Raw genomic sequence first — 27544 nt, 5'->3', positions numbered from 1 at the left:
TAATACCACGCTTTCCTGCTTAGATGATTTAACAAAATGATAGATGTCTAATACCTTCCGTGTATTATCTGACCCCTGTCTGCCTGACACATATATTTTTGCATATATTTTAACTTCTATATTCAATAGTGAAATTGGTCTAAAATTTTGACAAGCCGTAGAGGGTTTCCCTAATTTCGGGATGGTAATTATTTGTGCCGCTAAAAATTCTGTAGGGAATTTTCCTGCCTAAGGCAGAAAACTAAGGCTAAAGCGGCCTACTTTTCCAGCAGCAGAGTGCAACCTCAGTGGAAGAGCTGGCAGCAGGGCAGAGTGTTGCTAGACTCTGTCTACAACAGTCGGTGGCGCAGGACTCTCGAATATTGGCCACCAAAGTTGCCGCCACCATTCCAACTGAATTGCTGGCATCAGGACAGAGTGCCACTGTCCTCTGCCTCCAACTTGCTGTTGTTCCTGCAGGTGTGAGAGTGGGGGAGAGCTCTACATTGGTGGATGAGCCCAAGGAGCTAACACACCTCTACCTGAAGCGCTGGCGTCGGGACAGAGTGCAGCTGGCCTCCGTCCCCAAATACTAAAAAATGATTTTTTTTCCTGTATTGGTGGAGTGGACTACAGCCTCCACCAGAGTAATCCTTGGATGATGGGCAGTTGGCCCAGATCCCCAACCCCCTGGGATGGGGTCCTCAGCCACTCAGACATCTCCTCAGCAGCAGTTGGTCCTTCAGGGAGAAGAGAGTAACCTTCCCCCTCCCCAGCAGCAGCTTGAGTTACCGGGAGCGGAGACAATTGGTCTCCCACCCCAGCGGCAGCCAGAGCAATATGCACCACCTGAAAAAGCAGGGCCGGTGCATCCATAAGGCGGCACAGGCGGTCGCCTTAGGGCGCACGGGCTCTGGGGGCGCAAGATTTCAGTGACCGGCAGGAGGGAAGCTCTCCCTCCTGCCAGGCCACCATCTCGGCCCCCGCGCGGCGGGCGGCAGTGCTGAGATCAGACGCGGTGAGGGAGCTCTAATCTCACCTCTGCTCCCTCGCGCGCTGTCTGCTGATACCGCGGGAGCCGGAATATGACATCGGCTCCTGCGGCATCAGCAGACAGCGCGCGAGGGAGCAGAGGTGAGATTAGAGCACCCTCGCCGCGTCTGATCTCAGCACTGCCGCACGCCGCCCAGCAGCCCCACTGGACACCAGGGAATGATTATCATCCACACCAGCTCTCCAGGCTGGGTGGAAAATGTTTATTTCTAAAATAATTAGTGAATGTATGTGATGTGTCTGTGTGTGAGTGTATGTGTGTGAGTGTGTGTGTCTGTGAGTGACAGAGTGTGTGTCTGTGAGTGACAGTGTTTGTGTCTGTCAGTGACAGAGTGTGTGTCTGTGAGTGACAGTGTGTGTGTCTGTGAGTGACAGAGTGTGTGTCTGTGAGTGACAGCGTGTGCGTTTGTGAGTGACAGCGTGTGCGTCTGTGAGTGACAGAGTGTGCGTCTGTGAGTGACAGAGTGTGTGCATCTGTGAGTGACAGTGTGTATGTCTGTGAGTGACAGAGTGTATGTCTGTGAGTGACAGAGTGTGTGTCTGTGAGTGACAGTGTGTGCGTCTGTGAGTGACAGAGTGTGTGCGTCTGTGAGTGACAGGGTGTGTGCGTCTGTGAGTGACAGGGTGTGTGTGAGTGAGTGCGTCTGTGTGTGTGCATGTGTGTGTGTGAGTGAGTGCGTCTGTGTGTGTGCATGTGAGTGTATGAGTGTGTCTGTCAGTGTATGATGAGTGTGTTTGTCAGTGTATGAGTGTGTGTCTGTCAAATCAGTGAGAGTATGTTTGTCATTGAGTCTGTGTGAGACTATCAGTGTGTCTGTCAATGAGTGTCAATGAGTCTGTGTCAGTGACGTCTGTGTGTTTGTCATTGAGTGTGTGACTATCAGTGTGGGACAGGGAGGGAATGGGAGAGAAACACCAAGAGACAGGGAAAAGAGGGGGTAGGGGAGAAGAACACTAAGGGACAGGGAAGGGACCACTAATGGTCGGGGAGGGGAGAGGGGCTGGTTAAGAGGCACAAAGGTGAAGATGTTTTTTTTGGGGGGAGGCGGGGGGGGGAATGCATCTTCGTCTATGTACCTAAAAATCCAAGCACCGGCCCTGTGAATAAGCAATCCCTTCAGCAGTACAGGAAAGCAGGTAATACATTTAACAGTATACAGGGTGACTTAAACATTAGAAAAGTAAAGCAACCTACATAAATAGTCTGTCTGGTATAGGCGATGGGGCCTACCGTCACGAGAGCAATCTATATTAAATATTAAAACACCAAAAGTGTTATTTACTAATGCAGTAATTGTATGGAATTCCAAGTGAATTTTCACAGTTAAGGCAAAAGTAGAATTGTAAACATAACTGACTTGGAGAAAAGTTACCGCTCAGTTGTTATGGTCTTACATTTCAAATTCACTTGAATTCCAGACAATTCTCACTTTAATAAATAACCCTGCAAGTGTCCAAGTTATCTTTTTCAATTACTTTGTAAAACCATGATACTAGTAGAATATACTGTTGGTTTCCTGTAACTGTTTGCGATGATAACACTTATCATTCAGGTTTCCTGTACTCTGGCTGAGACTACATTAACCCCTTCAGGACAGAGTCAATTGTACACGTTCTGATCAAAACAAAATGGAAACAAAAACTAGAAATGAAGATTTTTTAAAACAATTGTACTTCCGCCTGACATTTTAGCTGTAAATGTCATAATACTGTTAGCTTTTACTGCAATAAAATGCACATATTTGTATTAATCAAAGTCTCACAAGTACAACAGTACCCCCCTTTAACAGGTTTTACGGTGTTTTGTAAAGTTAATGTTACCTTTGAGACAGTGTGAGACAGTGTGGTAGCCCAGGAATGAGAGTTACCCCAATGATGGCATACCATTTGCAAAAGTAGACAACCCAAGGTATTGCAAGTGGGGTATGTCCAGTTTTTTTTTAGTAGCCACTTAGTCACAAACACTGGTCAAAGTTAGCGTTAATATTTGTTTTTGTGTGGAAAAAAAGCAAAAAACTAATATTTGGCAAGTGTTTGTGACTACTAAAAAAGACTGGACATACTATACTTGCAATACCTTGGGTTCCCTACTTTTGCAAATGGTATGCCATCATGGCGATCATTCTCATTCCTGAGCTACCATACGGTCTCAAAGGCAACATTATCAAACTGGCAAATTTCAATGTGAAAAAAATGAAATGCAAGTCTTATATTCGACTCTCTAACTTTCCAAAACACCATAAAACCTATACATGGGGGCTACTGTTATACTTGGGAGACTTCACTGGAAACAAACATTAGTGTTTCAAAACAGTAAAATGTATTACAACAATATCGTCAGTAAAAGTGCCGTTCATGTGTGGAAAAATGCCAAAAAAATTGTTTTACTTTTTTACTTTTACTAAAAATATACCGTATATACTCGAGTATAAGCCGAGGCCCCTAATTTTACCCCCAAAAACTGGGAAAACTTATTGACTCGAGTATAAGACTAGGGTGGGAAATGCAGCAGCTACTGGTAAATTTCTAAATAAAATTAGATCCTAAAAAAAATATATTAATTTAATATTTATTTACAGTGTGTGTATAATGAATGCAGTGTGTGTATGAGTGCAGCGTGTGCGTATGAGTGCAGCGTGTGCGTATGAGTGCAGCGTGTGCGTATGAGTGCAGCGTGTGCGTATGAGTGCAGCGTGTGCGTATGAATGCAGCGTGTGCGTATGAATGCAGCGTGTGTGTATGAATGCAGCGTGTGTGTATGAGTGCAGCGTGTGTGTATGAGTGCAGCGTGTGTGTATGAGTGCAGTGTGTGTGTGTGTGTGTGTGTGTGTGTGTGTGTGTGTGGCAGAGCCTTGGTGGGGGGTGGGCAATTTTTTTATTTTTTATTATTTTCATTTTTTTATATTATTATTTTTAATTTAATTTAATTATTATTTTATTATTATCATTATTTTTTTTCCTCCCCCCTCCCTGCTTGCTAGCTGGCCAGGGAGGGGGGCTTTTACTCCCTAGTGGTCCAGTGGCATTGGCAGTTTGCATTGCCATAATACAGACTGGGGCTGGCAGAGCTGTAACTTACCTGTCCTGCAGCTCCTGTCAGCTCTCTCCTCCTCCGCGCCATCCGGTCAGCTCTTCTGTCAGCTCCCAGTGTAAGTCTCGCGAGAGCTCTCGCGAGATTTACACTGGGAGCTGACCGAGGTGCTGAACGGACGGCGCGGAGGAGGAGAGAGCTGACAGGAGCTGCAGGACAGGTAAGTTACAGCTCTGCCAGCCCCAGTCTGTATTATGGCAATGCAAATTGCCATAATACAGACTATTGACTCGAGTATAAGCCGAGTTGGGGTTTTTCAGCACAAAAAATGTGCTGAAAAACTCGGCTTATACTCGAGTATATACGGTAATTGTTGTTATACAATTTATCATTTTTAAATACTAATATTTGTGTTCAACTAAGTCTCCCGAGTAAAATAGTACCCCCCATGTACAGGTTTTATGGTGTCTTGGAAAGTTACAGGGTTAAATATAGTGATTGTGAATTACATTCTCTTCACTTTCTGCCTGGGTTGTCAGGCATGTCAATCAAATTTTAATTAATAAAATCACATAATTATGCTAAAAGATTACTTAAATATACACGTAGAATTTTAATATATATAAATGTATTTCAATTCTACATGTGTAGTTATGTAATCATTAATGGAATTATATATATTTATCTATATATTTATATTTGCGGTTATTTGTATTTTATATATAGATGGATATATATAGAATGTCATTCTAAGTGTATTTTGTTACCAATATATATATTAATAAAAAAATACAGTTAGAATGAAATTACAAATGTATATATAATTTATTTTCATTTTTAAAAAAATATTTTATTTATTTATTTTATTATTTTATTTATTATTGTAATTATACGCGTATATATATATATATATATATATATATATATAAATAAATATATATATATATATATATATATATAAATATAAAACATATATATTTATATTTATATGTACATTTAATTTATTTTAAACATGTTTAATTTTTATGTTTTTATACTTCCCACCAGCTGGGGGACTGTCTGACAGCCCAGACAGTCCCCCTGCTGACAAATCCACAGCCAGCTATAGGTGGCCATGTGATCGCTCTTTGAGAGCGATCACATGGGCCCCAAGGGCCTGATTTGCCATGGGAGGGCTGCCTGGGCTGTCAGGCAGTCCTTCCGAAGAGGATCGCAGTGGAGGTAAGTCCACCGGAGCTCCTGGAGTAGAAAGCCATTACAACGCTCTATGCCGCCGCAACGGCTTTAAAGCCCATTAAAATGGGGACGGCATAGAACGGCGTAACGACGTTAAGGGGTTAATATAGCTTGATCCCAATTACGGCACGACATACTCTGCCTCCCCAGACCCAATGGGGGACTGGCACTGCCGGATTTTTAAAAATATCATCAAGCCACGGTGCTGCAACGCATTCTTGACTGGCATACGGAACCCACACAGAAGCAATGGGTATCCTTAGAAAAAGCAATTAACGAAAAGACACTGGAAACTATGATCTGGGGGGGGGGAACAGGGTCCGAGAGATCGAGAAGTGGGCGATGGACCGTTGGCACAAACGTTACGCGGCTGGAAATCGCTAAGCGAACAGTCACACATCTCGCCAACACCCAGCCCCCTTCTCCCGGTGACGCACAATAGCAGAATAGGCGGAGGATTGCCAGTTACAGCTGGCAATTATTTGTGGGAGTTGTATGACAGTTGTGGCTCGCCTTGATTTTGGTTTTTTTCAGACATGTACCTGCCTTGTATAGTATGCTAGTGCTTCTATATTTCAGGTCATGATATTTTTGTCATCATCAATATTTTGTTTTTTTTTATTAATTTCCCTCCAACCTCCCTCCCGAATCCTCTTGTCCCTCCCCTCACTAGCCCAAGTTGTATTTATTTATGTACTTATTTGTCTTGTTTATTTTATCATTTTACTTTTTTGGAGAGAGTGAGAGTCACTTATATATAGTATGTTATCCTTATTTTGGTATTCAGTTTTTTCTGCCCGTTTAGGGGATAAGATCTATGCATTCTTTTAACTTATCATTTCCATTGTATCTATCCAGGTATCCAGTCTTCTATTTGAGTGTATCTGTTGCCTAAATTCACCAAGATTCCCCTTTCCATTCTTACTTGCCAAATGACTTGTGTTATTAATTCTTGCGTGGGATTATCTCTGTTTTCCAGTTTCTTGCTAAGAGTAGCTGCTGTAATTATGTGTAATGTTATCATTAATATTTTTTTGGTCATTTTTGGCCAGTGCAAGTTTAGCAGAACCACTTCTGGTTTGAAAGCGAATTTTGTGTTCGTTATTTTATATATAGCCTCAATTACGTCTTTCCAAAGTGTATTTATGGATTTACACTGCCACCAACTATGGATTAAATTGCCTTCATTTCTGTTACATTTCCAGCATCTATCTGATGACTCTGGGAAGATTTTTTTTAATTGTTTCGGTGTTAAATACCATCTGTTTGAAGCTATAATTGGGTTTCCGTAAGATTTAGGCAATGTACATGTTTACATATTCTATTGAGAGAGCGTATCCACTCTTCATCTTCTATGTGTATTTGTAGTTATTTTTCACATTTGTTAATTAATTCTCTTGGTTAATCATGTCTCCATGTGTACATAACCTTGGCGCATTTTGCCATAAGGTTTCTATAGTTCTTTAATTCAAATAGATGTTTGAGAATTGTAATTCTTTCCCCTTCTTTTTGGAGGATATACTTTGTTAAGAAACCCTTAATTCGTGAATAGTTAAAAATTTATTTTGTGGAGGATTTTGAATTCCTCCACAATTTGGTTAAAGGTTTAGATTTTTTGTTCCATTATTATGTTTTTAAATTCCCGTATCCCCCCAGTGTTCCATTTATCTATTTTTATCCAACATGTCTGTAATGCTAGAGAAAGGTAGCACATCTATTATACTATTTCTGAGTTTTGTATTTTTTGTGAATTTGTCCCACCAACTCGTTAATTCTTTTCTTACCTGGGATTTAGTTTGTGCCTCTTTGATAGATTTTTTTATTTGTATCTAGAATCCAAAATAGTGACGTTAGATTTTCTACCCCAGTCTCAGCTTTTTCCATTTTATGCCATGTTTCTTGGGTTGCAGCAATATTTTGCGATAATATAATGTGAAAAGGTCTACTTGCCTGATAACATTGTGTTATTTCTGTACAGCCCAAATCTCCATCCTGCCTTGATCTAGCTAAAACATTTTGATTTTAACACTTTCATTTCTTACCGCCCCATATGAAATTATGAAAGGATGAGTGTAGTAATGATAGCTAATTTTCTGGGAGGTTGAGTGGGATCATTCTCCATAAGTACATTCATTTTGATAAGATATATGCTTTTAGGATATTAGTTCTACCTGACTATGAAAATCCCATGCCTTTCCAGTCCTTCAAATTTTTGTTGGTCTGAATTTGTAAAAGTAGAAAATTGGCTTCTACTATATCTTTTAACCTGGGGTTAATGTTATGCCTAAGTATTTTAATCTATCCTTGTTTTCTGGTAGCCCAAGGTTTTGTATAAGGTAATTAGTTAACTTTTTATTCAGGTTTTTTGCTATAAAAATTGATTTCTCTATATTCATTTTGTATCCTGACACTTTAGAGTAATTATTTATCTCCTTCAATAACTCTGGGACTGAGGTTTTTGGTTCTTCTAGAGTTAGTTGGATGTCAACTGCGTAGATATTTAGTTTGCTTTGTCCTAAGGCATTCATAAATCCTTTATTTTTTTATTTTGTTATATTAGAATCGCAAGAGGTTCTAGCACCATTATATACAGTAAAGGGGAAAGAGGGCAGCCTTGTCCCATTTTTAACTCTAAAATTTTGTGATGTGAATCCTGACCCTGTTATTTTGACTGAAGGAGAACTGTAGAGAGCGGATATAGCTTGTAGTATGAATCCTGTAATTCCATATTGTTTTAAAGTAGCTAACATGAAACCCCACCCAACCCTGTCAAACGGTTTCTCTGCATCTATTGACAGTAGTAGTAGAGGGGTTCCTTTTGTCTCTGATTCTTCTAGGATGTTTATTATTTTTCTAATATTGTTAATTGAAGACCTCCCTGGTATAAATCCTACTTGATCATTATTGATTAATTGTGGTATAACTATTTTTAGTCTGTCTGCAAGAATGGAAGATAGTATTTTAATATCTGTGTTAATTAATTATATTGGTCTATAATTACCAATCAGTTCTGAGTCTTTATCTGCTTTTGGGATAGGGACAATGTTCGCTCTCAGCAGTTCTCTGGGACAGCCTCCTGTTTTCATTATGTAATTGAAGATGTTGTTGAGTTCCCCTTTTCGATGCTCTTTCATTATTTTATAATATTTATTTGTGAAACCGTCTGGGCCAGGGGCAGTCTTAATTTTGAGCTTATCTATGGATTTACTGACCTCTGCTTCTGTTATAGGCTGATTTATCCACTTTAGTTGGTCGGGTAGGATTTTTGGCATGGGAATTAAAAAAAAAAAAAAAAACTCCTCAAACTCCTCCCCCTTCCCCAAATGTTTCTACTGGTAAATTATATAGGCTCTGATAAAAGTTCTGAAACGTTTTACCTATTTTTTTCTGGGGCCATTAGATTTGTTTCTTTATCTTTTATCTTAACAATTACTCTTTTATGTTTCACTTTTTTCAATTTGTTGGACAATAGTGTTTCTGGCTTATTGTCCTGTAGATACCATTTAGAATGTAGTTCTTCTAACTGATAAGTTGCTTTGCTCTTTAGTTGGATATTAATCTGATTTTCGATTTCTATGATCTTTCTTGCTATTTCTGTAGAAGGTGTTATTTTATTCTGTCTCTTATATTCACTTAGTATTATGTACAAATTATGGAGAGGCGGTAATCCTTTCTTATTTGCCATGGCTACCATTTTTATTAGGTTGCCTCTGGCTACGCTTTTATAAGCACACCAGACTGTGATATCTGGTGTACCCTTATTTTTATTTTCTGAAAAAAAGAGATGAGTTATTTTCTTAATTTCTTCCAGATTATTTTTTTTTGTGTAATATGATATTTTTTAATCGCCACTCTTTATGGAAAGTGTTGAAGTTATCTTTGTATTCTAACATGATGGGACTATGGTCTGACCATTAATAGAAGATAGGAAAGAAAAAGAAAATATGTTGAGCCGACACCTTATACCATATATACCAAATTTTCAGACTAGGGGCACAGCCATGGGGACAGCTTGTGCCCCTGGTTATGCCAATCTCTACCTAGGTTGGTGGGAAACAATGATTCTTCAAGAAATTTTGCAAACAGGATACAATGAATTTGTCATTATCTGGCATCGCTATATAGACAATGTACTTCTTTTTTGGACTGGCTCAATCCCACTGTTTGAAGAATTAGTATCCAAACTCAATACCAACAAAATCGGACTACAACTAACACACATCATCAGTGAGGACAGACTTGAATTTTTTGACCTTACTATCAAACTGCAAACTGTCCCCTGGGGGTGAAATTGAAACAGAACTTTACAGGAAACCCATATCATGCAATAATTGCCTTCATTGGAATAGCCATCACCCTTACAGACTAAAAGCTGGCATCCCATACACACAATATGTCACGGCTTACCTTGGTGGGAGTCCAGTGTGCAGAGATATGCTCACCCTTGCAATTAAACACAGGCCAAGGCGGTCAGGGAAGAACTCACCTGGCCTGTGAGTCTGTGCACGGGGGCTGTTCAGGATAACCAGGTCGAAGTACAGACAAGGATTAGAGCAGGAGAATAGTCGTGGGTAAGCCAGTGGTCAGAGGATGCCAGAATTCAGGATAAACAAGAACAAAGCCCAGGTCAGAAGCCGAAAACCAAAAGGACAACAGGAACTCGAAATAACAGGAACCAAAGTCAATGAACTGACACTGCCCTCTGGGAGAGGCAGTGTTATATACCTGGCTAACGGCCATCAGCTTCAGGTGTGCGAGAATATTGGAGCAGCCACAGATAACGGCCAGCCCCCAGTGCTGGATACAAGGCAAGATTGGACTATGGGCAATACTAGAACTGTAAGGTGGCTCTGAGGAGAAACAACAGGCCCAGGACCGCAAAGAACCCAGGTTCAAATCCCTTGTTGGGCACTTCTGGGGCGACCTCGTCTTGCAGTCTGGATGTCGCGGCGAGAACCGTGACACAATACTTGAGGGCAAGGAGAAACTGTTCAAAAGAGGAGACATTCCTCAAAATATGCTTCCAACAACAAGGCTATCCAAACAGAATCTTAAAACAGGCATACCAGCGAGCCTTCAAAATGGACAGATCAACGAGTTTAAGGAATCACAAGACTCAACATTCAAACCAACTATTAGATGCAATGGCACGTACGACCAACTTTGGAACCCTGTTGGTCAAATATTCACAGAAAACTGGCCAATATCGATCCACGACAAAGATGTGGCCACTAACCTACTCCAATTTCCCAGTATAACTTCCCAGTATTCCCAGTATAACACAAAGAACACAACATCTCTGCGATCTACTAGTTCACAGCCATTTAGAACCACAATAACAACCTAGAACCTGGCTACAAGAAACTAAGGGAATCTACAGATGTGGCAGGTGCAAGGCGTGCAAATTCATAAAACCATCTAAAACAGTGGAATGTACCAACACCAAAAAGATATATGCCATTAAAGAGTTTGCCAACTGCAGCACAACAAAAGTTGTATATTTGATAACTTGCAGCTGCACACTGCAATATGTAAGAAAAACATATAAAAAAAATTAGAAGAATAATTTTCCAGCATATTAATTCAATCACCAACCTAAATCTCTCAACCCCAATTGTAACGATGTAAGGAATTTCCACAATTGAGACTCATCTCATTTTACTTTTCAGATTTTGGAATGCATCCATCTGAATTCCAGAAAAAGTAACTTTAATTTAATCCTCTTAAGAAACGTTTGTCCCCTCATGGACTAAATGAAGAATTTAATTTTACACCATTTATTCATAAATAAGCAATCTAGTAATAATAATATAAATTATATGATTATATCCACGTAACCCTGTACATAGCTTCTAACTCTAAAAATTATATTAATCTTCATGTGACAGTAGAAGTAACTCTGTACACATAAACTTCCAAATTCTCTTACCCCCAAATACACAGGCAATGTAGGGGTAAATTAGATACATAAGCTATGTAGGGGCCAATTGTTAAACTTTAAAGATCCTATTAGTATTTAGGATACTGGTTACAAACACCTAGACAGAACAATGTTCAAGTTTGGTCAGACATTGACTTGTCCTAACTATGATAATGATTAAATCAAAATAAGTTTAATAGAGTAGAAACCAAACTACACCACAAAACATCTATGAGATTAGCAAACTAAATTCATATTAATTCATATTTTTAACACCTCAATATAATAGGGATATTTGAGAAAATATAAGAGGGTTTCAGTTTACACGTATCCATTCTAGTTACAACAACATACCTATTTATAAAGACTTGTGAGCGTAGTAAACTCCCCAGTTATAACATTAAACATATTTTTAATTCTAAATTCTAAATCTTTTGTCCACTCCATACAAAGAAGTAACGAAAATCAAACGTTAACTTCAGATAAGCTGCCATTGGTTAATTGAGAAATCCACAGCCAATCATCAATGACTTTATCATTTAAATACTTGAATACTTACCTATGTCTGGTTCCCCTCTGATGAGCTAAGCTGGTGAAACACGCGCGTCAGGGACTCAGGATGCTCACTTGAAACATTCTAAGTGCCGGTCTTCTATTACCGCGATCAATAATGGTTACCGACACTATAATCAAATAGGATCGGAAAATCAACAAGATATCAGTCCTTCGTAGGCTCAACCTTCCTACCACTCAGTACTAACACTATATCCACCTCGATTATTGACAATAGAATAAAAAGGGGGGGTTTTAAATCGAGCAGACTTTTATTAAGGCGTGCCCTCGAAGGCACTAGTGATCCATACTGTTAACTCAGGAGAATTCATCTCATAGGATCTAACTTAATCTCCTGACATTAACCCTTGTCAGTTTTTCTAACAAAGATTCATGTTGTACTTCGGAATGTCAGCGGTATATTATTCCTACCTGTTTGCACTCCTACTGCTGCATTTGTATCTTTATGTATTTAGCGATACGAGTATCTAAAGACATGTTGCTAAACTTGACAAACTGTTATTATTATTGCCATTTATATAGCGCCAACAGAATCCGTAGCGCTTTACAATATTATGAGAGGGGATTTAACTATAAATAGGACAATTACAAATAAACTTAGAGGAACAATAGGTTGAAGAGGACCCTGCTCAACCGAGCTTACATTCTATAGGAGGTGGGGTGTAAAACACATTAAGACAGGAATTTGCAATCAAATAAGGTGGGCTGCCCTTTAGAAGAGGGCAAGAGACAGGTATGTGAGGTAGGGGTTAGTCTTGGAGGCCATAAGCTTTCCTAAAGAGATGGGTTTTAAGGCACTTCTTAAAAGATGCAAGACTAGGGGAGAGTCTGATTGTGGTAGGCAGGCTATTCCATAGAAAGGGAGCCGCCCGCAAGAAGTCCTGCAAGCGCGAGTTGGCCGTATGGGTGCGGACAACGGACAGGAGGTGGTTACGGGCAGAGCGGAGAGACCGAGAAGGGACATACCTATGGATCTGTGAGGAGATATAAGAGGGGCTAGAGTTGTTCAGTGCTTTGTAGGTGTGAGTTAGTACATTGAATTGACTCCTATAGCATACAGGAAGCCAATGTAAGGACTGGCAGAGGGGTGAGGTGTGAGAGAAACGACTAGAGAGGAAAATCAGTCTAGCAGCAGCGTTCATTACGGACTGTAGGGGTGCAGTACGGCTTTTGGGAAGACCAATCAGGAGAGGGTTACAATAATCCATGCAGGAAATTACTAGTGCATGGACAAGCTCCTTGGTAGTATCAGGTGCAAGAAAGGGGCGGATGCGGGCTATGTTTTTAAGATGGAATCTACAGGATTTGGCAACATGCTGGATGTGAGGCTCAAAGGTGAGACCAACATAACCACTACAGTTTCTTACTAACACTATATTTATATACCGAGATACAGAGAACAAGAGGCTCAAATATAGCATTTCAGCTCTTTCATATTTTGCTAAGGGATGCCCTCGAAGCCACTAGTGATCAATACTGTTAACTTAGGAGCATTCATCTCATAGGATCTAGCGTAATCTCCTGACATTAACCCTTGACAGGGTTTCTAAAACAGATTTAAGTTGTATTTAGGAATGTCAGCTGTATAATATTCCTGCCTATTTGCACTCCCACTGCTGCATCTGTATATTTATGTATGTAGCGATACAAGTATCTAATACTTGTTGCTAAATTTGACAAACTGTTATTAGCACTATATCTTTACATCGAGATACAGAGAACAAGGGGCTCAATCTCACTGCAAAATACAGCATTTCAGCCCTTTTCATATTGCTTAAATTGAGAAAACAGCAAGGACTGTCCTCTTTAATTTAACTTATTTTATTTTTCTACACAATTATTTAAATGGTTAAATAAAAGTTATATTATATACCCCTCTCACGAAGATATGGCACACTTATAGGTAGAAATGTTTTGTTTTTCTGTTTTTCTGTTGGTTTGAAATATGGTCTGACCATGCTATATCCTGTATCTCTATTCTTTTGACAAGATAAAGCATGGTCCCATTACCCAGAATAAGGTCGATGTTGGAATAAAAATTAAATGTTCTAGAATAGCATGCATGGTCCAAGTCGGAGGGGTGAAATGTTCTCCATATATCTCTTAAATTATGGTTGTTTAGTAGATTTTGCAATCTGTTTTCTATTTTCTTCTTGCTATTCTTGTCATTCCGGCTCATTCTGTCTTTCAGAGGGTCCATTACGCAATTAAAATCCCCAATAACTAATACCAATCCTTGTTTAATCTGCTATTTGTTTGAATACATTTGTGATAAATTTTATTGTAGACTTGTTTGGTGCATAGATGTTAGCTAATGTGAACAATTTATTATTTATTTTGCAGATTAAAATGATACAATGATAACTCCCTTCTGGGTCTAATTAGGGAGACATTTTTTGCAAACATAAATACTACACCTCTTTTTTTTTTCTAGAGCAGCGCTTATAATAATGGGATGTCTTGATGAGTTAATTGGATTATTATTTAATCTTGTCCAGTGGGTTTCTTGTAGAGCGCACACATTTGTGCTTGATTTTTTGTCAGGAAATCCATGATTTTAGATCTTTTACATGGTGACTTAATCCCCTGGACATTTATCAAAATCAACTTAAATCATATTTTCTAATCTGCTCTTGTGGCTCTCTCTCTCCAAAAGTTTCCAAAGTTTTGTGAAATTTTTTAAAAACATCTTTATTAGTAATTACGTAAACGTAAGATGGCCTGATCCCAAATAAGGGTATCAGCCTGAGACAAACATAATGTATGGCATACAAGCCCAGCCATACAGTATCTCGAGTAACATGAAACATTACTGAGATATGAGTCCCACGTACCATGTTGGATAAGCCTGCTGAGGGTGGTCGATCGGGGCAAGCCATGTTTAGATCATCAGAGAGAAGAGAAAAAAAAAACACATCCTCAGTATAGTGAGAATAGTAGAGGTAGAGGAAGCCTAACCCTATAATCTAAAAGCCCCCACCATTTCAGCATGTTGTTAAATCCGTCATTGCGTACGTGTATTAACTAATTTTGTTATTATTCTTCTTTGTGCTAAAAATCTTGTTAGTGTTAATCCTAAAAACCTTCTATCAGAATGAAAAAGGGGATGACTATAAAATGGACTGAGTGAATATAGTATAATCCAAACTAATGTATGTCAGGTTGTTGTGGACAGAAGAATTAAACCAAAATAGCTATTTACTAATGTCTATTTATTCTGTGTTCACTATGTTAAAACTGGCTGCTAGAGTAAATATTCCCTTCCCCCTTTATGGTTCAGTCATTATTTCCTCTGCAAGTTTCTTGTTACACATTCTTGTGTTAATAGGTAGCCTCCTTTGCTAACTCCTCCCCCACTTCCTTTGTGCCAATTCCACGTGCAACAAAATGGAGAATCACTGTTAAAGTAACAAAGAAACTACTCACTTCCCCTTTCTTCATGTATCCAAGCCAGAGCTGGAATATGGGGGGAAGAGCTCTGTAATGATGACATCACATCCTGTAGGGTGGGACCCTTTTTGAATGTTAACCAATTGTTGAATTGATATTGTATGTTTAAACTGTGACGTATTTTTGCTTTAAGAAGGAGACCCCCCTCTGGGGAATAAAGCATTCCTTAGTATTTCACTGATCAGAAACTTTGTCTCCGGTGTGAATTACTTCTAGGGAAAGCGTGCACGCATTCATCAATCAATTTGGAAGGTGTAGATAGACAAATAATCAAAGTTTTCTTTGATCCAAAACAATTTGGCGCCCGAACAGGGACATTAAGGGTAGTTAATTCACTTCAAAGCCGTATATACATTACAAGACGGGAGAACAAAAGGACTACCAGAGATTGGAAAAGGAGACTGATCAACTCTGGCTATGGTAAATGAGTTAATTACCTACCTATATTTTCCTTTCTTTGGATTTCGTTTATTCTCCGTGGCTTCACTACGGCTTCGTGTGAATGACGTCTTCAGACAGGTATATATATACCCATATGTCCCCTTATAGAACTGTATAAACCCTGTCACTTGTCTATCTACAGCCTAACTAAATCCAGAGTTTGAGTTTTTATGTGTGAAAGTGTCTGTTTGAGAATCTGTTTTGCTTTCTTTTGATTATTTGAGGTCGGGGTGTTGAAACCTGGCGGTTGTGGCCGGATTATATTAATTGTAAATCCTGGCGTAGGTTTTATTTTGAGATCAGGGGGTGTTGAACCCTGGCGGTTTTTGGCCGGATTATATTAATATTTTAATATTAAATCCTGGCGTTTCTCTATTGTTTTTATTTTAAGTTCGGTTTTGGGAAATACCAAACTGGCGTAATTGGTTTTAGTTTGTTGAAATAATAAAAACAACAAACAAAGAGTTAAGTTGTTGTATGTGTGCTTGAGTGTGAGTTTCTATGTGTGTATGTACTGAGTTTATTTTAAGGAGTCTATTTTCAGCTGGCATTAATTTTAAAGAATTTGTGTGCTTTGGCATATATATATTGTGCTTTTGCATGTATACTGTTTTTTTGTTTGGTTTTTTTGGGGGGTATATGTTACTTGTTATATATTCTGTGTCCTGTAGTTCTCCTATTCTATCTTTTGTCTTCAGGAGAGCTGTGCTTAGGCACTCACATGGTTAAAAACTTTGTGCTTGCAACTAACTTGTCCCCCCCCTTCCACCCCTCCCTCTTTCCTTTGACTCGCTCCTTCCTCTGAGTGAGGTTTGTCCAGTTGGAATTCCTTTGTTAGTGATATGATTGCAAGTGTATGTGTAGCTTGATGTATCCTTGATTTATGTTTGTGTCCTTACTTATTTATGTAATGTAACTCCTTGTGTTTTTGTTTGCAATGAATGTAGAGTTATTTCCTGTTCTTTTGTATTCTTTATGTTTCTGTACAGCACTCATATAGTTGAATGGGTGATATGCTTGTGAGCCTCAGTGAGGACTGTGTGTGCTGGACAAATATTCTAGTTAAGAACTTTATGTAATCACAGGGACTGATTCTAATTTCCCTGAAGCTCAGTTAAGTAATGAATTGTAATTGCTAGAGAAAAAAAAAAAAAAAAAGTACTTTGATGGAAGTTGGTTTTATTCTTAGATATCAAGAAATGAAGGGGTTACACTAACTTGTGAAGAGGCAGAGAGAGGAGTGCAGATTCGACCCCCTCCTTTTTTTCCTTTAGGACTATAACTACTTAACTATTACAGTTATTTGTGTTTGGTGCAATAACCAACATTATTTAAACCAACATTATTTAAGATCTTGCAGATATTTGATTCCAGAGTTAAAAACCAGCACAAGAATAGTGATCTATGTGTGTTTGTTTGTTTGACTACGTTGTTAGTCTGTACTGGTTTTTTTTTTGGTTTTTGTGTTTTTTTTTTTTTTTTTTTTGTTTTTTTTTCCATTGTTTTTATGTATGTTATTTTGGTGTATGCAATTATACAGTAAACTCCATTCCTTTTTACGGAAGGAAAACCTTGTTACTTCTGGGGTTGAATTAAAATCTTTGATTTAATTCATGAGAATGAGATTTTAATATCATGACCAAAATGGATTACTGTATATTGTATACTGGACATACATGTGTTTTGGATATACAGAAGACAATGGAATAGTATATGAGAATGGATGAGGCAGATTTACTACTATCCACAGCCACGCCTACTCCTAACTTAACATTACTTCAACTCTTACTATGCCCTTTTACTGTAGAATTGCCCGAATCCTAATGACCCATTCCACTTCATGGAGTGACTTGTTTAAGCCTAAGATAAATTGGCTGATTAGGCTACCTGTATTACCAATGTCCTCCACGATGAGTTAGCATCTGTGGAAAGTATCACTTCAGGTTGTCCCAAATTTTCCTCTGACTTAGATTTCAGTACATTATAAGGCCCGTACCCATCGGCTATATGTGGCCTTGTATAGCAGGCCACATGGAATCTATTTGTAGCCTGCCTGACTCCTCATTCCTGTCTAATATTGTTCTCTCCTGCATACATGTAGATGGCTCTCCTTGGAGTAGCCTGTTAACTAAGTCTTGCTTTGTAGTTACCTCTACCTGTCCAATCAATCTGCTAGGTGCAGATGTCCTTCCCCCATTTGCAGGCCTCTAACACCTTTCTGCCTGATGGCCAAATTCATATGTCTGAACCAATCTCTGCTGCTGACAAAACAGCCCTCTGCTTATTATTTCTTCTGCTCCACATAGTGAAACCTGACCAGGAGGCAAGGGTCCTAGCTAGTTGCCCCAATACCCTTACCTGAATTAGACAGGCCCTGAAGATTTGCACACCTCAATGTTTTCCCCACTCCAAGTTCCTGTGAAGTTGCTCCCAGGGGCCAGCCTGTCCCTTAAGCCATACTACCCCCTCTCTATCCTCCGCCCCGAAGCCTGTCCAAGCTCTTGCTATTCCCTAACAGGTTAAGGTTCTGGTGTCAAACGGTGCCTTGGTTCCCTGAGACTCTCCCTGCAATATCCCACTTCTCCCTGTAATAGGCTAATCCTGTGCTGGACACTGTCACCATGCAGAGATGACACTCTATTACCTGGCCACTCTTCTACCACTTCCCAGGGGGGGAAATGAGATGACACTGACTCTATTATTTTCAGCCTTCTTCCTCATTACATCTTGTGGTTCAGAAGACCTGTTCCTGTTGGAGATGAAACTCACCATAACAGATCTGTTCCAGATTTACTGTCACTACAGTGGACCAAGTATCTCACCTCAACAATGTCTGCACAAGAAGCTGAGCTATAGGCTCTCACCACAGCATGCAAGACCTCTGAAGGAACTAAGAAGATTTCTTACAGCAACTGGCACACCAGTTAAGTACAGCACGGCTAAAAAGAGCTGATGGATGCCCTACACCTTCCTGAAGAAGTGGCCGTACTGAAGATAAAGGCTCACGGAAGATTGAACTCAGAGGAAGCATGTGGCAACTATTTGGCTGGCCAAGCTGTCCAATAAGTTGTAAGTGCACTAAGGGAAGTGGACAGAAGAGTGTCTGCTGAAGAAACTCCCATATTCACCATGTAAGATCCTACCCACAGACCTCAAGCTCCTGAAGGAAACACAAGCAGCTACTGACCCTGAAGAAACACAAGCTGGAAACAGAAAAGGGCAACCCTTGCAGACGGACTGTACCCCAACAATTTAAAGTTCTGCTTACCCAAGAACATATACTCAGCAGTGGTCCAGTGGGCCTACGGAGCATCATATCTGTCCAGAACCTTCATGAACTCTTTTGATCAGCAAATACTCTGAAATACTAGGAATTGCCTCTCTGACCAACGCTTACTGTAGATCTTGTGCCATTTGTACCAACAGTTACTGTAGATCTTGTGCCATTTGTGCCAAGGGCAACTCAGGAAGAATGGAGGAAAGCCCCAAGCATCTAGCCAAACTTCAGTATCTCTTCCAGAGGAGTCAAGTTGACTACACCCAGAATGCCAAAGAGTGGCTGGTTCAAATATGCATTAGTTATAGTAGACATGTTTTCAGGATGGCTAGAGGCCTACCCAGCCACCAAAGTGATAACCAAGACAACATGCTGAGTAGTGCACCTTGAAAGATACAGGGATCACCACCCCGTGGATTCATCATTCCAGAATAAAGCCTGCCTCTGCTTCATGGGAAGTAGAATTTGTTGATCTTGACAATTTTTGAAACTCCATTCTTAAAGAGCAAAGATACTTGCTGAAGAAAATATCAACAAGTGGGTGTTTTGATGGCCATAATAATGCCTGACCACCTGTCATCGATGGAAAGCCGAAAACCCTAAAAGGGGACCTCGTGAAACTAAAGAGAAACAGACGTACTCCTTACTCTGCAGCCCTCACGCCTGAGGTGCCTACGCACAGTCGAAGCTTCTTCAGAATGATCTGCTTATCATGAGTTTGTGGTGATATTAATATTGAATTTTTAAATGATCTGAGTCTGCTAGTATTAGGGTAGCATGAGACAAGATTTATAAGATTAAGAATAAGTAAATGTGCCCTAGCCAATATTATGTCCATACACATAATACATGACAATCATCAAGGTACTCTTGACATATCACATTCATGCTCCAGGACAAAAAGGAACACTCCTATAAAGGGCGGTGTTACCCACACATATATATTAATGCCATAGGGGTGTTAAGGGGGGTACCAACTGATTTTAAGGTAATAAACTAAGTTTGAATCTATTCTCCCAAGCATTACAGCTAATAAAATCTGAATTGGAAGGGAGGAGGTTCATACAATAAACAGGAGACCTTTTACTTATGGGACATGAAGGACTCACCTGAATGGGTAAGTGCCACGTACATGACTGTTAATCCCCTCAAGCCATACATTAGGACTTTAAAAGACATGGTAGTCATCCCATATTTGAGGATACTATGACTGTAGAGACAGATTTCTCTGACACTAACTTGTGACTTGAATGGATGAAATACAATGCTACTACACATAACAAGTCTACTGCTATGTCTGCGGAGGAGCGAGGCCTCACCCAGGTACTGTATCCCTGAACCTTCCTCCGGATATGAGGTATGCTTTTTAATTCTCTACACTATATGTAAACCTAAGCGGTCAGCATGCGAGTCATGGAAAATGAATACCCAATCATTACTAAAAATATTAACCCAGACGAAGGTATCACCATATATCCAGGGAACTACACTTGTTATGGTATATATGATGGGGTAGGCCAATTCTTTGGTAATTTCACTGGTAAGTACTGTGCCACATATAGCCCAATTCCAGTTGCCTTTATCCAACAACACATAAGATCCCTTGGAGATATATATTGGATTTGTGGGGATATGCAGATTAGAACCAGATTGGAAGGCGTATGGTGGGGAGAATGTGCTCTAGCTAAGGTAATTATGCCTATACACATAATCTCTGACGGACACCAAGATACCCCAGGTACGTTACACCAATACTCTAGAATAAAGAGAGATACTCCTGTAAAAGGCAGTTTTGATCCCCATATTTATATAGATACCATAGGAGTGCCAAGGGGGGTGCCAAATGAATTTAAAGCAAGAGATGAAGTGTCCGCAGGGTTTGAATCTATTTTTCCAATCATCACGGCCAATAAAAATTTAAATTGGATTAATTACATCTATTATAACCAACAACGTTTTGTAAATTATACAAGAGATGCCCTCCAGGGTTTGGCGGAACAATTACAAGCTACTTCCCAGATGACCTTCCAGAATAGACTGGCCTTAGACATGATTCTGGCAGAGAAAGGGGGAGTATGTAAAATACTCCCAGACACCATGACATGCTGTACCTATATCCCAGATAATACAGGCCCTAATGGTAAGGTAACGTTGGCAATAGAAAAGTTAAAAAGTTTATCCAACGAACTGAAAAGGAATTCTGGGGCCACAGATCCATGGGAAAGATGGTTTGGATGGATGTCTGGATGGCAAGGTGCTCTGGCCCAAATAGGTGTTGCCATTTTAATAACGATAATCATCCTCGCTCTTCTTGTTTGTTGTGTATTACCTTGTCTTAAGAAATGCCTACAAAAGACAGTTGATCAGACAGTCGACCAGACCACCCCGACCTTCCTTCACCAAGAGATTGATGACATAGACCGTGATACACCACATACACCCTTACAGTCCCACCGCACTAAATCAATAGCTACTTCTTCTTAAGGACATTCAGGGATAGCGTCTGTCTCTACGGGCAGAAGTCTGGCGCGGAAGAAGTAGTGGACAAGCTGCTATGGGTAACCCGCACAGTGAAGCGTTCGAGGCCTGTTCAGACAGATGTGCAAGATAGCCTTTTGTTATTTTTCTATAGGGACAGTATTAGAGTTAGAGATAGTAGTTATTAGTAAAATAGCCATTTTAAGGGGGGACTGTTGTGGACAGAAGAATTAAACCAAAATAGCTATTTACTAATGTCTATTTATTCTGTGTTCACTATGTTAAAACTGGCTGCTAGAGTAAATATTCCCTTCCCCCTTTATGGTTCAGTCATTATTTCCTCTGCAAGTTTCTTGTTACACATTCTTGTGTTAATAGGTAGCCTCCTTTGCTAACTCCTCCCCCACTTCCTTTGTGCCAATTCCACGTGCAACAAAATGGAGAATCACTGTTAAAGTAACAAAGAAACTACTCACTTCCCCTTTCTTCATGTATCCAAGCCAGAGCTGGAATATGGGGGGAAGAGCTCTGTAATGATGACATCACATCCTGTAGGGTGGGACCCTTTTTGAATGTTAACCAATTGTTGAATTGATATTGTATGTTTAAACTGTGACGTATTTTTGCTTTAAGAAGGAGACCCCCCTCTGGGGAATAAAGCATTCCTTAGTATTTCACTGATCAGAAACTTTGTCTCCGGTGTGAATTACTTCTAGGGAAAGCGTGCACACATTCATCAATCAATTTGGAAGGTGTAGATAGACAAATAATCAAAGTTTTCTTTGATCCAAAACAAGGTATAAGACATGACATGTAAACATAATGGAAAGGGAGAATAATAGTACAGTATATATTATGTTATGTCAGAATACATAATTATTGTATGTATGAAGCACCAAAAGGGTACAAATTAAAAAAATGATGAAATGATTTCAGAGGCACATACACCCAAAAAACATATCAAATGAAAAAAAGTTTACACTGCACTACCACACATGCCATATATATCTGCTTCAATGTGGATGTGGGGCACAATATGTAGGCAGAACTACCCGTAAACTACATATCAGGTTCAGAGAACATTTTCTTAATATACGAAACAAAAGAACTGATCACAGTGTACCTAGACACTGCAATACATGTAGGTTTTTTGAATGGTCAACTTTTCGTGCCTTTGGAATCGATAGGATAGATGTACACTGGAGGGGAGGTAACAGAATGCAAGAGTTAATTAAAAAAGAAGCAGCATGGATATATCATCTAAGAACACTCAAAACCGGTTTAAATCAAGATATTGCTCAAACCGGTTTAATTTAAGGATATACAAATTAATTTAATAATTATTCACCTTCCAAATTTCTTTGATTGCTTTTCCTCTTTTCTATATTCTGGTCTTAGTGATAACAGTTTGTAATTTGTCTATATTCACTTATATAAGTTCCATATCTGTATATATTGTATTATATGTATTATATGGATATTAATCCTTATCTCTATCTTACAGATGGATGCTGAACCTATTCCATTTTACATTTATATATTGTTTAATTGTGTTTACTTATTTATTTTATTTGAGAATGCTATATTAATTATTTTTTTATATATATTTTATAATTGATACATATATTATCTTTGATATATGTTTAGTTATTATTATTAAATATTTGTCTATGCTGTTCCCATTATACATGAATTGGGCTAAAATTGCATTGTATATTTTTATTTCATCATTTTTTAATTTGTACCCTTTTGCTGCTTCATACATACAATAATTATGTATTCTGACATAACAGAATATATACTGTACTATTATTCTCCCTTTCCATTATGTTTACATGTCATGTCATATACCTGACATACATTAGTTTGGATTATACTATATTCACTCAGTCCATTTTATAGTCATCCCCTTTTTCATTCTGATAGAAGGTTTTTCATACTCCATTATTCCCACTATATAACAGGGTCATTTTATTCCCTTTTTTGTCCCATATTTGTACAAAGGGAACCTATTGTAACTCTAGAGGGGAAGCCTCTTCTGCTGCACTTCTTTTAGTGCTAGCAGAGGAGGGCTCCCCTCGATCGGATTAGATCTGAAACCGGAAGTGACGTCATGAGTTCCAAGGTGGAACGCAAGAAGTCCGCTCAATTGGATTAGACCAGAAACCGGAAGTGACATTATGCGTTCCAAGGTGGAACGCAGGAAGCCGAATGGCCGAAAACCGGAAGTAACATGTGATCGCAAATTTCCCCGCAAATTTGAAAATTTGGCATGGTATATAAACCATGAAGATTACAAAACATCTTTATCCCTGAGGAAGTCACCATAGTGACGAAACGCGTTGGATATTACCTTGGACTTTTTATGCTAATTATTAGCACGTTATTATTATAGTCCATTTGTTTTTTGTAATTTTTATCTTTATTATTTTTTTATTATTTTGTGTATCTCCATTCTGGGATCTCTTTCCACCTTCATCTGGAGACCTGGCCACTACTTCATTATGGAGATATGATGTTTTACTTCTGATTTCTTGTAAGTGCAATATTTGGAATACATCTTGTTATTTTTATACAATCTGCACTATTTTTTTCTTTTATTCCTGAGCCAAGGAAAAAGGGATATTTTATTCCTGAGCTGAAGAAAAAGTGACATTGCCAGTCCTCATCATATATACCCGATCTTCGGTGTGGAAAGTACCCCTGACAGGGTGGCAGGCGCGATGACTATGTCTCTCTTGTAAGTGCTCTACCACGTGCAACATTTATCTTTGCCTTATTTACTTCACCATATTTTGTATTTTACTATTTTGTAGATTCCACGTTTAATACCAGCCATATTCAGGTTGTATTGTTCCTAACCACCCTCTATTTTGTATATGTTTTCTTGCTAAATCTTCTACTTTGAGTTTTCTAATCTAATTTATGTGTCTCTTTGGTTTATCTCTATTTTTTTTATATTTGTGTGAAATTTTCTTAACTTTCCCCTTAAAACCCTATTAGCATTAAAAAAAAAAACGGTGACTCTGATGTCCTTTTCTTTATCCAATTTGTATATTTTGGTGCCTCGTTATGTGTTAGCTAGCTATTGGAGCTGCATACAATTTTGTTCTAAAGTAGCCAGCTTTTTAAATCCTCTGCACAATTAATCGAAGTGATCTTGCCTTCGTATGATACAGTAATTTTTGTGGGTAAACCCCATTGGTAATTTATATTATTCTGTCTTAGAATTAGTGTGCCGTCAGAGAAAGTCTTCCTCTTTTGTCTAGTTTGCCATGACAAATCCTGGAATATTTTCAGTGTTTCGTATTCCTCTGCACAGTCATTACTACTTGTGGCTCTTGAGATTTGCGTCTTGATTTTGGAGGAGGCACAACATATCAATACTTGGGAGGTGTTCTGGGACTCCCTTAGGTTTATTCACTCTATGACATCTATCCGACATGGGAATTCTGGGGTCCCATTCCACTTTCAGATGTTTATTAAATTATTCAATGTATGGTTCCAGATTTTTGAGATTTATTTGTTTTGGTTACTCCTCTAATTCTTAGGTTTTCCCGTCTGGACCAGTCCTCTAGATCTATCAGTTTATTTTCCACATTAGTCATCTTCCTTTGCAGCGCCTTGTGTTCTTCATTGTGTACTTTTTCCTTTTGTTCTAGCCCATCTATCTTTTCCTCAATTCCTTGGAATCATTTGTTTAGGGATAGTAATTTCTTCTTAATGTCCTGTGTATTAATTTGGATTTGTTTTTTTCAATTTTCCAAATTGCATATCCAGGTGTGTTAGTAGGTCATAATCTTTTCTTCCCTCTCTTAATTCCTGATCCTCCTCAGTTTGTTCATTGCTGGTAACTCCCTCTGATGGATTTGAAAGACTGGATTCCTCCAGATCTAATATGTTGCTTGATGGGTTTGGTGAGAAGAAAGAAAGACGTTTTTCTGTTTTGTTTTCTGGCTTTTTTTCCCCTTTTTGGGGGTTTGCCGTTCTGTATTTTTTTAGTGGCCATTATCTTTCTTCTTCCTCACTTCTCTCTTCTCTTTCCTCTCTCATCTCCCCCTCTCCAAATCTATGTATTCTCTTTTTGGAGATGTTATGCCTTTTAGGCTATTTACTTTTTTGGATTTTAAGTATTTTTTCTCTCCCCTTACTTTTCTTGCCTCTCCAACTTTTGCTTTCTTGTCCCTGTTCCTCCTTGCCTTCTTCTCAGCTTTTTCAAGTTTTGTATATATATATTTTTTTTTTTGGTTTCATGTTCTCCTATTTCTATCCTTGTGGTATGTAGAGTTAGCCAGTTAAATCAGGCTGAGTATTTAGGATTAGGGGAGGTGCACCTGGTGAAGGTTCAGGAACTGAGAAAAATATAGGATTGGCCAAAAAATAAAATAAATAAATAAATAAATAAAAAAGAAAGCAGGAAGAAGGAGAAAAAAATGAAATGGAAAAAACTATGAAAAGGTTGGCTCTGAAGTATATACTATATTCCGAGCATAGAATAGGTTAAATTAACTTTTTATATCACTTTCTGTTTTTATGCAATTTCCACTTCTCTGCTAGTAGACCACTTATCCTTAACAGACCCTGTGGCTCTACAGTGTAAATACAGTGAATATTTAATACATCAGTGGGTACTTAGCTTTGGGGATATCTCCGGTCGGCTGGAGTAGATGGCTAAGTATTCTATGCGGGCTAGGAAGTAGCTCCCTGCATCTTCAGCATGACATCCGTTTTCTCTGACCCCAAGTGGAGTGCTGGAATGCCGGGTAAATTAGGTTCCAGCAGCCCTGCTCTTGATGTCAGCTCCCTCGATTGTTCCCTCAGCGGCATGCCACGTGGACGAAGAAGCACGCTCTACGTCATCTTGCTCCTCCCCCTGGCTCGCATTGATTGGGACCCAAAAATATCTTGCACCAGGATCCTCACTACATTACTCACTCCACTGCATTAAACCTTTCTCCATCCACTATAGAATTGAGGCTGGTAGGCCTAGCATCTTAGAAAGATGTAAACCGTCTATAGTGCTTTTCAAAATAAAGTATTCTTATGTTATAAAGTTGTCTTCTAACAATATTGGATATAATCCACTATATTGCACGAGTCACTTTTTGCCTTATAAATACATTGCTTATAAATAATAAGATAAGGTAATTATCATAAAATATTTGTACTGCATTGTTTTCTATTAAATGTTGTCATTATTCACCAACTCCCGGGGCGTCATGACGTGTGGGCGTGAGTGCGTGCGTTCGCCGTGATGACGGAGTAGGAGGGGAGCCCGCCATGCCTCGCCGAGGTAGCCGCGCCTGAAACTCTCCCACGCTGTGCAAGAGATCGATCATACAACCTGTTTATTTTCCCCTCAAGGAGTGTCCCCATGCTGGCCTTTGGTGTCGGAACGGAAGCAGAACCGAACAACAGTGCCAACGATAACCGCCGAAAACTGTGTGTCAACAGCCGCAGCTCAAGACTCGGAGTGCTGTCTCTCTAAAACATACTTCGCTTTGTGTCCACTTGGTTGACGTTTTGAAGCCCTGCTGGAAGCGTACTATGTATCCCTATTGTACATACGCTGGGAATAATACGGTGAAGTAGAACTTTATATACTTGAAACCTTTAAATTTTTTCTGCACTCCGTAGCAGCGAGTACAAACGCATACCTTAATTGCCTGATATTGAGTGTAAACCCAAAAGTGCTGACATTTATACCCTGAACTCTCTATACTCTGAGCTTAATCCAGCTCAATAAGTAAAAAAGGCAAAAGGAAAAATACGGGAAAAAAAAAAAAAAAAAACCAAGAGAGACACGATATCGCTATAAGCACACAGGTTTTGTATTTGTTTTTTATTTTTTTTCTCTTTCTGGCTATGGTTGAGGCACCAATTACCGTGCAATAAGGGGCAAAGGCTGAAAGAACCTTGATCACAGTATAGATATCAGGCAAATTCGACAATACATTTAAAAAAAAGAAAGGACGAGAGGAGGGGAGCAGTGCTGGAAAAGGGGGGGGGAAAAAAAAGTTCATAGAAGGTTGTAGGTAGCAGGGAGAAAGAGAAAGTAAGAGAAGGTAAAAGACAAGCAAAAGAAAAACTAAAAGAAAACGGAAAA

Source organism: Pelobates fuscus, chromosome 4, assembly GCF_036172605.1.
Source record: "Pelobates fuscus isolate aPelFus1 chromosome 4, aPelFus1.pri, whole genome shotgun sequence".
NCBI lineage: Eukaryota > Metazoa > Chordata > Amphibia > Anura > Pelobatidae > Pelobates > Pelobates fuscus.
Note: the sequence above shows the minus strand (reverse complement) of the source record.